We start from the raw sequence: 14,149 nt of genomic DNA, 5'->3' as shown, positions 1-14,149 counted from the left end.
CTGCAGCTATGTGTGTGTTGGTGTCACATGAAGGCTCTATGCATAGTTAGCACATTGTCAAATGGGCAGACAATGGTGGCCTTAGTTGTTTTACTACAATTTCTATCATCCAATTATGCCAGGGTAGATTTAGCAGTGGATCTGGATAGTTGAGTGCAAATTGATGATCCAGATGATGTCCTTTAGTGGTTTGGCTTGCACACTGATCTGAATCTTATGGGTGCCAACCGGTCACACTTTGTGTAGTACTTGCTTGAGCAATGTTAGACTGCTGACAAGAAGAAGGTCAGGGGATAGTAAAAGGATTTCTAATCATGCTTGTTGTTCTTAACTGCTGATTTACAAATAAAGTTTGAAAAAGTTGTCATAATGAAGGGTTTAAATGATTTCTAAATCATTGCATTCTTTTTTTATTTACATTTTGTACAAAATGCAGGTCTTTTGGGATTGCAATGGCCGGATATGTTACAGATGTGCATGAAAGGCATACACAGCTAGACCTGGACAGTGGATGGTGGTGTAGTAGGCTTCAATGGAAACCACAGAGTAACCTATGTGAAAACAAAAGTGACACTGTTTTTTTTTCATGGAGACAGATGTCCTATTTTGGAATCCTAGTAAGCAGCATCTAGTTGTAAATGATTTATTTAAGAAATATAATTAGCCATTACACCTGGAGTCAAATATTTTATATTTTTTTATTTTTTTTTTAATTGGAATTTGATCTTTCAGAGATCCACACAGAAAAGTTTTTGAAAAGATTTGATGGAAGACTAGCACAGAATGTATCTGACCCCCTGTTTGTCCAGCATTGGAGCCCTTCCTTCCTGATGATTAAATCACATACTTTCAACCACGCACGAAATTCAGCCTATTGTGAAATATGGTAACAAAAGCCTTCTAACCTGCTGAAGATAATATCATCCCAGATGGAGCATTTTATATCCATAGGAAGTTGCAGATCCTGGCACAGATGCCTGTTTTGTGCTTTTAAGCATGAAGAAGTTCTTTATTTTCAGAAAAAGAAATGGTTAAATATTTTGGTCAAACATTCAGACCTGTGCAGGTTAGGATAGTTTGCAAATACATTTTACAATGTATTGACGCATTCACAACAGATGAATAACAATTTGGCAGCCAGTCTTCTTGTAATGTTGCAGGTTTATGTGCTAAGTTCCAGTTACAAGTTAGTAAGAGCAGTCAGTTTTGTTGGTATAAAGTGATATACCACCATATCTTGAAATTTTCGGCTGGTTATTAGCTTGGTTGGCAGACACAGATAGCTAGGAAAGTCCTGCAGGCTTGTCCGTTTAGGGACACATGCAGAGGCTATCATTGTTCAGACTGTAACTGCAGAGAACAGGCAGCTATGTTTTTGATAGTGGTTCATTTAACAGCCAACCTGGACATGGCGGCCCTGGGCTGTCATATTTGTTTTGGACTTTGTCCATGGTTTGGCTGAGTAGTTCTCTCGAATATAGTGCACTCTACAAGACATGATGATAGCGGTTATCGTGGGTCATTATGCATACGCCATCTGTCACAATGGCCCACTGTTGATCTCTAATACTCTCTAACCCATTAACTATGATTGCATTAAACAGGTTCCAGACTGCGGTGACCACCCAGAGCTTGCTTTTCTTCTCCTGTGGCCAACTTTTGGTACGGGTCATATTGTAACATAATGTGAAGCTTACACTCAGTATTGGGAAGGTTACTTTTAAAATGTATTCCACTACAGATTACAGAATACGTTACTCAATGAGAGTAACGTATTCGGAATACTTTGGATTACCTATTATATTATCATGCTTTTTACAACTACATGAATGTACTATTATCGTATGATTTATTACTTTTACTGAAGGTTACTTGCCATACCAATATCGACTAGATTTTTAAATCTTAATATAAAATGAGTAGGGTAGGGTGGACATTAGGTAAAGCTGCACTTTTTGCAGAGATCTCGTATAGAAAACAGTTTCACGCATATATAAAACAGGTCCGCGGCTCCAAACCATAGTAAAGGGACCTCTGGCTAATACGTCGGGTTCCGTGTCGGGTTCCATGTCGGGTTCGTAGACGAAAACTAGCTTTACTTTGTTGTCTGGGTCAACTTTGCTAGCGAGAAACAGAGAGAGCGTTGAAAGGCTGCTTCAACAGAACTTATTGTTGTGGAGAAAAACATGAACACAGTGTACAGTCAAGTCTTAATAGCTTACTTACAACTGGGCTCGTCAGTCACTCTTTTTGGCTGCAGTGGTCATTATTATATTTGCATGCTTCCATCTCCCGCTTCTGGTCGTACTTTTCCACTCTCCTTTTTCTCCCTCCCTCGCGCTCACAAACACATAACGGGTATGGCAGTCCATTCTCCCTGCAGCACTACACTGCCCATGAGGCCACATTCTTTAGGGCGATGCCTGTAACACTCTGCCTATTGCCTTCGTATTAAATCATTTTTGTGAATAATTTTTTTAAATATTTCTTCAAGTCATTATGCGGGCCACAAGTAGAGGTGACATGGGCCGCGAGATTGAGACACAGGCATCAGAGCCTCTTAATGCGTGTTTTGTTTGGGGCGTGGAAACCAAAAGTAGAGAGGGCATAGCCGAACATATGAAACAGGAAAATACCGCCGTTTAATCCCTTTATTTATAGAGTGCTTTGAGTACTCCATATGCTGCCTTTATAAGTTCAGTACTGGCCCTGTACTTACTTGATATCAAATCAATACTGAAATTTGCAGTATTGCACAGCACTACTGCACAGAACAGCATTTCAGTATAACTCAATCCAATCCAAACCAAGATCACATAACTATGGTCAAGCTATTATTTCCAGTCGACCAGTGTCCGTGTGGGTAACCAGTGAAAAATGTAGGTCCATCCTCGTAAGAAGCAAGTGACTTTCTGTTGAGTGTGAGAAGTAATGTTTCTATCACATGGGATCTTAACAGGCTCCAGTTTTAGTATAATATCAATCAATTTCACAAAATGAGAGAAAGGCCATGGTCCATGCAGTGCTAACTACAGCGTCTCACATGGTCTACACTCTCTCACTGGTATACAGAGTGTAGAACTTCAGGCCCACAGAAAGGTTTCCAAAGTGGAAGACAAAATAAAAGGCAGAACAATTGTTTTCCCTTCAAAATGCCTTTCCAGGAGACAGAGCTTCAGGAGAAAACCACAGTTTCTATCATTTCAACATGATTCATTCTAATATACTGAATATCCTTAAAGAATATGTAAAAAGTACAAGACTAAATGATGTTTAGATGAGCAATATAAAATATTCATGTAGTATATACTGTATGTTTTAGTGTGGTGTCAACATTTCTGAGGAGTTACAAAGGACTTTACAGATTCATGGCTTTTTTGTGCAACCAAATGGTTGGCTTTGGATTGCCTTCCATGATTTCTGTGAGAAAAACCCAGTCTCAAGATTTTAGCCAAGGATAGCTTAACTGCATTCTTGGGAGTACCCAAGAATGGGTTTAGCTTGCTGGCGAAGGCAGGGCAATGGGAATAATTGTAACTGAGAAGGGAAATGTGCACCAATGATGCAACCAGCCTTGCCAAAGAAGCATGAGAGGACAGAGGTTGTTCTTTAGGCTGACATGCGGCCAATAGCTTTGGCTATGATCACCCTGGCAAGGATGAAGCCTTTTAAAAGAGCTGAAGTAATAGAATAAAAATTACATTTTTAAGTGGCCAGTGATGTTTTAGGTTCTGGCAGTGTTAGTGAAAAGGGGACTGAAAATATATGGTGTACCTTTGTTTTAAATACAGATTCCTTTCTTTGGAAAGGAACCTCAGAGCCAGGGCTGGACCGATAATCTGGCATACCGAGCATTTTCACGGTGGGCCAATGTACTTTTGGGCCGATGGGCCGGTTAGAATGACTCATTTTGACTCATTTTCATTACTGATACAGGGTTTCCCAATCAAATCTCTGAATGCGACCGGCCCTCCCCTACCTTCAATGTGAGCTCACGCAGCTTATAGAAAAAGTTTCGTGGGCCAGAAGTGGCGAAAAGGTGGAGCTGAAAAAACAAAGACAAAACATTACAAGAAACTAAAAATAGATGCAGCAAAATGTGTCAAATCAACAAGTACCAGCAACAACTAGTACCCAGCCCTCACAGTCACAGGAGGCTACTGCTGTTGCTAGCACCAGCTGTGGAGAAGTGAGGAAGAAACAGAGGAAGATGAAGTTAATGTAAGAAAATAGATGGAGGGACATAATTAGGAAGGGAGAGATTCAAAGATTTAGGTCAAATGAATGGCTACTTTGACCATGAACCACTATTAATAGTTAAAGTGTAGCTTTTAATTATTGTCACATACTGCAGTGCAAGTAAGAAATAGCACAACAACAACTCTATCAACTTGATTAAATCCTGTTTCACTATCTATAATCAAACAAAATGAAATGTGTATGCATGTTAGGGGCAATTTTTCTGTCCCAGTCCAGCCCTGCTCAGAGCGGTGTTTATCCGTGTTTCCTTCAGTGGATAGTAACAGCTTTGTGAAGCTCTGAAATGTGGAGATTCTGACAGAAACTGGTAGGTGTGTCAACAGAAGTGGACATGTTGACAGAAATGCGCATGTTGACAGATTAGCTGTGAATAGCTGTTTGGGTTTAGGCAAGAGTTTGAAGGTCAGCAAGCAGCTGTGTCTGAAGACGTGCCCCGAACCATGGCATGTGCTTTGGATTATACAGCATAAAATAACACAACCATCTCACTTTTCATTAAATAATGTGATGCCACTAAAGGCGCAATGGAAAAAGAGTTACCAGGGTGCAATAGTTTAATGATTCCAAAACTTTCTGGCTTTTGACCCCTAATAGAACTTCACCATACGTTATGATAAACTGGTTAATTTTATTGTTTTTATAGTCATTCATTAATATTCCGGGAATAAGTCAGTGACAACAAATGCAAAACGAAGTCAGATAGCACATGAAAGGGTAGAGGTGGGTTGCAAAATGGCTTGTAATGTACAACAAGAGTGGAATTAGTCAGATTACATGGTGAGCCTGATATAACATTTCCACAGGCTGGCACTGACTGACTGATGCGAGGTAATTAGATTGTCAGTAAAGATTTAAGACAATGTTTCATCCATGTAAGCTGCCCTGTTTTTTTCTTTCTTTCTGGTTTTAAATGAAAATATTAAATAATTAAAATATGAAGTTGACACGCATGGATTTTTGTACTTGTCCTTTATAGCAGCGGTCCCCAACCTTTTTTGTGCCACGGACCGGTTTAATGTCAGACAATATTTTCACGGACCGGCCTTTAAGGTGTCGCGGATAAATACAACAAAATAAAATGATACGACCAAGACAAAAACTATGGTATTCTGTAAATGTAATAATAAACACAAATTCACTCTTGCAGCTCGGTACCAAATGGCTCACGGACCTGTACCCAGCGGTCCTCAACCTGGACACAGCTATTTTATTTAGCATTTTTTTCCTTCTTTTTAAATTTTGGAACCCATTTTATTTGAAAAGTACCCTGAATAATAATTGTGTGCCCAATGGACAGGTATGTATTGTGAAAGGATTGTGGTTGAAATGCAGGTTAAAGTTCGGCATATACAACAGGAAGTGATTCAAAAGTGAAGCAGACTAAATAATGCATGCAATAAATAACGGCTGCACATTACTGTAACGGGGTAATAAGTGAGATTTTACTGCCCCGGCATACAAAATGACAACAATATATCTGGGGTGGGTTGATCAATCAATTCCAATGAATCAACGCAGCTTAACAGATACAGATTTCCTCTCTGTTCAGTGGAACCTCAAGACATTCCCTCACTTCTCCTTACCTCCAGCTTCACCTGCTACAAGCTGGAGGACAGAGCCATAAGACCTACTCCCATCACAAGACATTTTGTTCTCATACCAAAAAATGCTCCTTGTGATTTACCTTTGAGTTTATGTTACTTATCATTACCCTATACTTTTCTTTAACAACCCCACTCCCAGTTGGCAAAATAATTAGGAATTCTTGAAATATCACTTTATGTCAGTTACAACTGGTCTTAGTCATGATTCTGGAGGTGTGGATGGATGATGGAGACTTGTGACTTGACAGCATTTGTGAGAACCACCTGCCAGCTGAAAAGTGCTGAGATACATCACAACAAGTTGCAAAAAACTATGATTTTTATTTTTTCATTCTTTGTAGTTTGAGGCTACAGTTAAAGGCTCTAAATTCTTAATAATAGCAACTGTTTCAAGGGTGAATATTAAGAGAAGATTTTATCTATATCTTTAGGATCACTAAATTTATCATTGTAACTCTGATGAACGATGACTTGGGAAACACATTGACTCACTGATAGATTATTTATATTAAAATAAAACTATACAAAGTACTACAATATTTCCAAAGCTATTAGGATGATTCAATAAGGATAATCTTTACTTGCTGTACCTCTAATGGTGAAATGCCATAAAACTATAACAATGGAACAAGTTTAGTACATCACCATGGCATAGCCCTCACTTCATTTTTCATTTTCATCTTTTTAAACTTTGTCTAAAATCTACAGCTTAGAAACTGATTCAACTGTGCATTACTTTAGAAAATTGTTGTATAGCTTAAATTGTAAAGGAAGGGTGTTTTCTTTGACTATGCACCACCTCTCCAATAAACTCCATGAAAATCTGTCAAGTTCTTTTCTACAAAGTTCTGCAAACAAGCTTCAAATAACTAATGTGCACTCTAAGAACCTTCGCTTTCTCTTAAAGAATTGTTTGACGTCTTGGGCCTCCATCACACAGGCCTAGACTGATTGGCAACCAACTCGCAACCAACTTTGCTTGATTTCCAAGAAAATCATTCACAAAGGAGGTGCTGTGCCAAAAACCTCCTTGTCATTGCTTTGGCCGAAAGCAGATTTCCTCAGTCACTCATAGTTTTTATTGAAGATGGTGACCTTTTGCCAAAAACTCACTAACTTGCCAGTTAGCACTGAAACTTCAAACTGAACTATTCATCTTCAGATTAAAAATGGGAACAATAAACTTTTCACACTTTCACTATGAGTCAGCTAGTAGCTGGTAAGCTGTTCCTAACAAGTCAGCATTTTCCATGCTAGGAATCGACGAGCGCTGCAATCTGCTGGTTACCAACGCAATTACAAGGAGATTTTTGGTGTGACACACGCTTTGTGAATGATTTCACCAAGGGACAACCAGCAGTCACTCACCAATTGGTCTGGGAATGCAGTTTTTGTTTCCTTGTGACTGATCTCTGGCCCTGTGTGACTAAGGCTCTACGTTTTATGTGTTGTATGTGTCAGACTATGTCTTTGTCCGAGGCAGTGACATCCCATAGTAGCCTTTGTGTATGATGTCATGTAAAAGCAGTTCATTTTAATGTTTTCTTTTTTTGTTTGGGATAAGAAGTGCCTACATGTTAGCTAATTAGCGCTGCAGACGCTGCCGGCAAATTTGTTACCTACACACAAATCCAACTGACTGCTTTCTTATCTCCAGTGGAGATCCTAAGATCAGCTAATCAGCGTCTCACTGTATCTTAATATCTGCTGTACAGACTTGACTCTTGCATCAGTCTTCTTACTGAACTCACTAAGCAAGAAAATAAATAAGTCTATTTCTTTAAAAAAACAAACATCTGGGAAACAGTTATTTCCTTTTGTACTGCCTAAACCCCTTTGTGTTTATATCCTCATTACTCTTCCTGTGCTACAGATCCTTTTTTTTTTTTTTTTTACTAATTTCTCTTTCTTATGAAAAGAAAAGATTAAATAAGATTATATTTGATTTATTGACTGAAAAGACCTAAAAATGTACTTTAAATGTCTTTATGTAGGGCTGCCATGCCATGTCAAGCTATAAAAAAATGATAACGTCCATTCACAGCTCATTTAGCAAAAAAGACAATATCTCTTCACATACCTGCCCGACAAAGTCACCGAGCCTCTGACTAATTTGCTTTATGACTTAGCCTGCTTCTCCGTGTCTGTGTGATAAGCTATGATAGTCACCTAATCTTGTAACTTCTGGCAGCTGTGAGCTATCTCATCAATTAAAAATTCCCATGGGAGGATCAGATCCCAAAAGGAATTACTAAAAAATATTATCCAATTATGATCTCCTTACAGCTGTGTAATTATGCTTGACCACAGTTCATGCTGCTGTGTGACGAGATGGAGAGGTAGCTGAAGTCCATCACTTTTTAATTAACCTGGATGAATGTGGTTTTAAAAAAAGCAAAAAACTTGCACTGGTCTGGTCCCGTGTGATCCCCAACCTGTGACATTTACTGAATAACTACAGCTGAGGTTGTGTTGACTTCTGCAAATGACTCATTTTTGGTTAAATGAACATAAAGGTGTGATGTAAGCTGTGGCTGACTGAATTCATTTTAACACAAGTGGTTTCTACTCTCATTGTCTTTAGAGGTGGGCAGATCAATCCAAATATTAATAGTTGGTAACAGATCGATAGTAGCGTGTTAGCATCGATACTTTGTTTCTATTCTCTATGTTCAGTATGTATTCCTCTGACTTTTTTTCTTTGGAAATAAAAAATATATATACCTCACACATGTACTATGAAAAACGTCTGAACCTTTTTGTGTTGACTTTAAACAACAGAGGTTTAGGAACAGGCGCATTTACGCTTCAGTTCGTCAAAAAAACCCAGTTTCAAAATATGTAAAAAGCTGAGAGGTGTGTTTTGTTGTATGAACTAATTACTGTGGAAAGTAAAAATAACGGGCATTTAGTGCTCATGAAAATGTGTTTAGAATTTGCAAATTAATGATGATTCATCTCAATAAATCATGACACACCACTTTCCACTACAAAAGCTGCTTTATAGGTTAGTATAAGTATCGGTATCAATATTGGTATCGGCAGTACTGGCCCTGGGATCGATACCAAAATTCGCAGTATCGAACAGCACGACTTTTCTTATAGCCCTGGTGAGTTATGTGGTTGCAAAGCATGAAGAAAGTTGAGTGTGTTTCTAAAAAAAAGCACATAAATAAATGGAGCATGCTACACACGTCCCGTGTAATGGGACCCGTGAGACGCATGCTGATGGAATGTCCTTTGGTTCCAGGGAGACTCCAAAGTGCACAAGGACCGGGTCCAAAACGGACAAGAAGCAGCAAGTTGCAAAGCAGGCTTATCCTCCTTTAGTGTCACTACTTGTCCCTGTTTATATTTTCTATCTCTTTGTTTGCTTGTGTACCGACACACCGCTCTGTGCTGCCTGCACCTACAGCACCTCACATCACTATGCTAACTCCTCTCTATGGACTTAAAAGCTTTTTCAATGCGTCTGAAAATATTTATGAATCTAAACACAGTTATTTTGCTCTGGCAACTGAGTGCCAGTGGTGAATGCCTGCAGAAGCCGACCTATAGAGTCATATTTGCAGACTCAAGCATAAAAGTCCATTTGGACGGAGACTATTGACTCAGTATTGGGAGGATGGCTAATGGCACTAAAAGAGCATGTTTTTGTGCCGAGATGGATTAGGTTTTCCCACCAGCACACGACGTGCCGTGCTGCCCATTTTCAAAAACATGAGCAGGACTGTATAATCTTAAGGGACAAATAATTATTGCGTGTACAAATGCAGTGTGTGTGCGTGCGTCTGTGTGTGCGCGCAGGTGGCTTTGATTGATTTTCAATCCATTCCTTCTTTTTCAGCTCAGCTGCGAGGCACATTGTTTAAGGTCTATTTCATATTGTAAATTAATTATTTTCTGCTGGAATTGTATTAGTGTGTGTGTGCATATGTGTGTGTTTGAGTGTCTGCTCTGCATGCATTTACTTTGTTATTGCAAGCAAAATGACATGGCACAGTATTATTTCCCATCTACAATATCCAGACCTCACGCGTGTGTTTTTTGTTGTCGTTGTTGAATGCATCAGCTCCGCGGCCGCTGCAAATGCATCTCCAGTGTCAATCACATTTCTTTGAATTTGGAAGACGGAGAGCAGGAGATGGAGGGAGGAAGCAGGGGTGGAGGTTACAAGGTGGCTACTCCTCACTCACAGTTGCTTGTTAAAAAAAAAAAAAAAAATCAAAATTCAAAAATCTTAAAATGCAGTTGTGTGCACTGGAAAGCCTCTGCTCGCTGAATTTCAAAATACCTTTGGCACCATTGTTTTTTTTCCCCTCCTGTGTGTATACAAGCTGCAAGCAGTCACGCAGCTGTTTCCATGGCAATATCTATCTGTGTGAGGAATTCATTAACCCTTTCTCGCAGGAGTTCCATGTAGAAATCCCACGTAGAATGCAGATGGGGGGTGTGTGTGTGTGTGTGTGTGTGGGGGGGGGATGCTACAGTGCTATTTTTGACAAAACCTACTATTTATGAAGTGCAACGCATTTTTTTTTTAGTATATAGTGGAGAATCCATGTCTGCTTTAGTATTGACATCCATTGTTTCCGTGTTATCCAGACACCAAAGGCTGTATTGCAACAGGCTCTGACATTTGGACGTAAGGAAAACTGAAGTGATGACACTTTGAATGCAAATAAGGGCATCACATGAGCTACCCTTTGCCAGATGGATAGCAGAATAACCCTTTGCGGCTTGAAGCCAATCCTCAGAGAAACATAGTAAGGCTGCGTTTGATAAAAGATAAATCATGCTGAAGTCTGGAAGGAGAAATATATATATGGCACGTGCATGCCAACAGCATGTCCTTAGAAACTGTTACATCCGCTTACTCTAACGCTAAGACAAAGACTGAGCCTGCTAAAGACCTCCCTGGGTGTTGTTGGCATTACAGACATGCTACTTTGATATTGATAAACCATTGAAGAAGACTAACCTGATGCCAGACCTTTACAAACACTTAATTATTCATTGTGATTGTATCAATAAAAGGCCACAAAGGTCTGCTTAAATATGCCCCCCCCCCCCCAAAAAAAAAAGTGCTATAAAGTGAAATAGTGCACTGAGGGCTGCAGAGGGACACGGGTGAGGTAAGGGACAGAATTACAGATTCCTATTAGTGCTTCTCCTCCATCAATAGCTATTTAGCATCAAGTGTTGCGCCTCGCCCATGCTAATTTTGGAGCTGGCGTGCCATGTGACTGCTTGAGATGTGCACTCATCTGGTGTGTGGAGGACAAATGAGCGTTTCAGGTCAGTTATTTGTGTGCCGCCTGCAGGGGTTGCGAGCCTTTAGTTTTGTCACTTCAAAGAATGAACAGGTAAGAGTGTGTTAAAGCTGCCGGCCTCCTGCGGACTGTGCCACACGAAGCTGCACAGAAACACACGGGGTGGGTGGGTGAGGGGGATTATTTTACAATTATGACGATACATGTAACCTTTGCTTAATCTCATTAATTATTCAACTCCCCCACCCCCTCCCCGAGGACAAGCGCCACATGTCATCATTTTTTATCTTAAAAAAAAGAAGAAGAAGATACATACTACATTTTAGCTCATTTCCTTCAGGCTCTCTTGTTTTTATGGCCAATCAGAACATATCTGTTAATTTCCAGTTATGTTGGAATATGCTGCTGTGAGCTCACCAAACATCAGAAATAAACAAATCGAGCCGTGTGTGGAACACCCAGTGTGTTCGGTTTTGATGAGCGTGTTTAATAATCACCAACAGATGTCATTCACGCCAGTCTGAGGTCACGAATCATGAGCAGGATTTCCACTTAGCATCCTGCAGTTCATACTTTATCTGAGCAGAGGTGGATTATTCATGTGATGCATCTGTCTGACTTGTTTACATGTATTTTTTTTCCTTTCTCCCCTGCAGTAACCCAAGGCGGACAGAACGGAAGCATTAACGCGCATTTCTTTCTTTCTTGTGTGCAATCCACGGTTTGAGTGTAAACAGCGCTCCTCACAAGTATTTGGAACACTGCGGTGCAGTTCAGCCTCAATGAGCAACACACTGCACTTTGATTGGGCTTTCTGTGGTAGCATAGCAACAATTGCCTGGTAGCCTGCTTCAAGGTAGTGCTTCAGAGTCGTGTGCCGTGTGCTTTCAAAGCCTCCGATCTCATCGCTGCGGTCAATGAGCGGCGTGATGCACACTGATGTTAAACCTTGGTTCTCTCAGAGGTTTGCAGCGAGCGCGAGGTGGTGAGCTCCCGCAGTGCCGCTTTGACCTATGAGTGTAATCATAGTTTATTATGGCGAACAGAGGAAAAATCATAGAAAAGTCATGCAGTGCATACATCCAGTGCCAAAACAAAATGCTCTGCTGCACCTGGCGCTGTGCTTTTGCATGGGCTAAATGCTTCAGCTCTGCTCTGACTCTAGGGGCCTTTTGGAGGGTTGTCCAAGTCATTCTTAATTAGGTCATGAGTCAGGAGGGCAGCAAAGCTCAGTTTGGCTTGTGTGTATCTGCTTGTGTTTGAAGACCTGAAATCACCTGTGGATCTTTGAATGCTGCTGTCAGACTTGTGTGTCTATTTGCACTCATCTTGATCCCATCACTCATATATATAAATGCACTATATTGGCAAAATTATTCAAAAGTATTCAGGTGTTCCAATCACTTCCATGGCCCCAAGTGTATAAAATCAAGAACGTAGCCATGCAGACTGCTTCTAAAAACATTTGTGAAAGAATGGATCCCTCTCAGGAGCTCAGTGAATTCCACAGTGGTACCATGATCAGAATCAGAATCAGAATCAGAAAGGGTTTTATTGCCAAATGTTGAGCGGGTTTACAACATTAGGAAATTGCTGCGGTGCTTCAGTGCAAACATACTGTTATAAATACTGTTATAAATTAAGCTTAAATAGACATGAAAATAAAAATGAGAATAAGAATTAAAAGTGCTAAGTAGATAGATAGATATATACATGAGTGCAGGTGGTGATCGGTGCCAAACATGAAATGATGCAGTGAACACAGCGTAGGGTCATGTGTTAGTGGTGGGAACAGTCATACGGTTATTGTTCATGTGTTCAACAGCAGAGGGGAAGAAACTGTTCTTATGGCGAGAGGTTCTGGTGCGAATGGACCGGAGCCTCCTGCCTGAGGGGAGCAGGTCAAACAGTCTGTGTCCAGGGTGAGAAGGGTCAGCTGAGATCCGAGCTGCACGCCCCAGTGTCCTGGAGGTGTACAGGTCCTGCAGAGATGGGAGTCTGCAGCCAATCACCTTCTCAGCAGAGCGCACAACACGCTGCAGTCTCTGTTTGTCCCTGATAGTGGCTCCAGCGTACCACACGGTGATGGAGGAGGTGAGGATGGACTCGATGATTGCAGTGTAGAATTGCATCATCGTCCGTGTTGGCAGGTTGAATTTCTTCAGCTGCCTCAGGAAGTACATCCTCTGCTGGGCTTTCTTAATGACGGAGGTGATGGTGGGCTCCCACTTCAGGTCCTGGGTGATGGTGGTACCCAGGAAGCGGAATGAGTCCACAGAGGTGATGGGGGTGTCAGTCAGGATGATGGGGGGGAGTGGGGCTGTGTGCTTCCTGAAGTCCACAATAATCTCCACTGTCTTCTGGGCATTCAGCACCAGGTTGTTGTGGCTGCACCAAGACACCAGACGTTCAACCTCCCTCCTGTAGGCAGACTCATCCCCGTCCGAGATGAGTCCAATAACGGTGGTGTCATCTGCAAACTTGATTAGCTTGACAGACTGGTGGGTGGAGGTGCAGCAGTTAGTATACAGGGAGAAGAGCAGGGGAGAAAGAACACAGCCCTGAGGGGAGCCGGTGCTGATGGTTCGGGAGTCCGAGACATTCTTTCCCAGCCTCACATGCTGCTTCCTGTCCGACAGGAAGTCAGTGATCCACCGGCAGATGGGATCAGGCACATTCATCTGGGAAAGCTTGCCTCGGAGATGGTCTGGAAGGATGGTGTTGAAGGCAGAGCTGAAGTCCACAAACAGGATCCTGGCGTAGGTTCCTGGGGAGTCCAGATGCTGCAGGATGAAGTGTAGGGCCATGTTGATGGCGTCATCTACAGACCTGTTGGCTCTGTATGCAAACTGCAGGGGGTCCAGGAGGGGGGCCGTGAGGGTCTTGAGATAGGAGAGAACCAGGCGCTCAAAAGACTTCATGACCACAGATGTCAGAGCCACGGGTCTGTAGTCATTTAGTCCAGTGATCCTAGGTTTCTTGGGGACAGGGATTATGGTAGAGGACTTGAAG

This window comes from Mchenga conophoros, linkage group LG10, assembly GCF_057382185.1.
Source record: "Mchenga conophoros isolate Kocher_MC1m ecotype Shallow Benthic linkage group LG10, M_conophoros_male_GT1.1, whole genome shotgun sequence".
Taxonomy (NCBI): domain Eukaryota; kingdom Metazoa; phylum Chordata; class Actinopteri; order Cichliformes; family Cichlidae; genus Mchenga; species Mchenga conophoros.
This window is presented reverse-complemented; position numbering follows the sequence as displayed.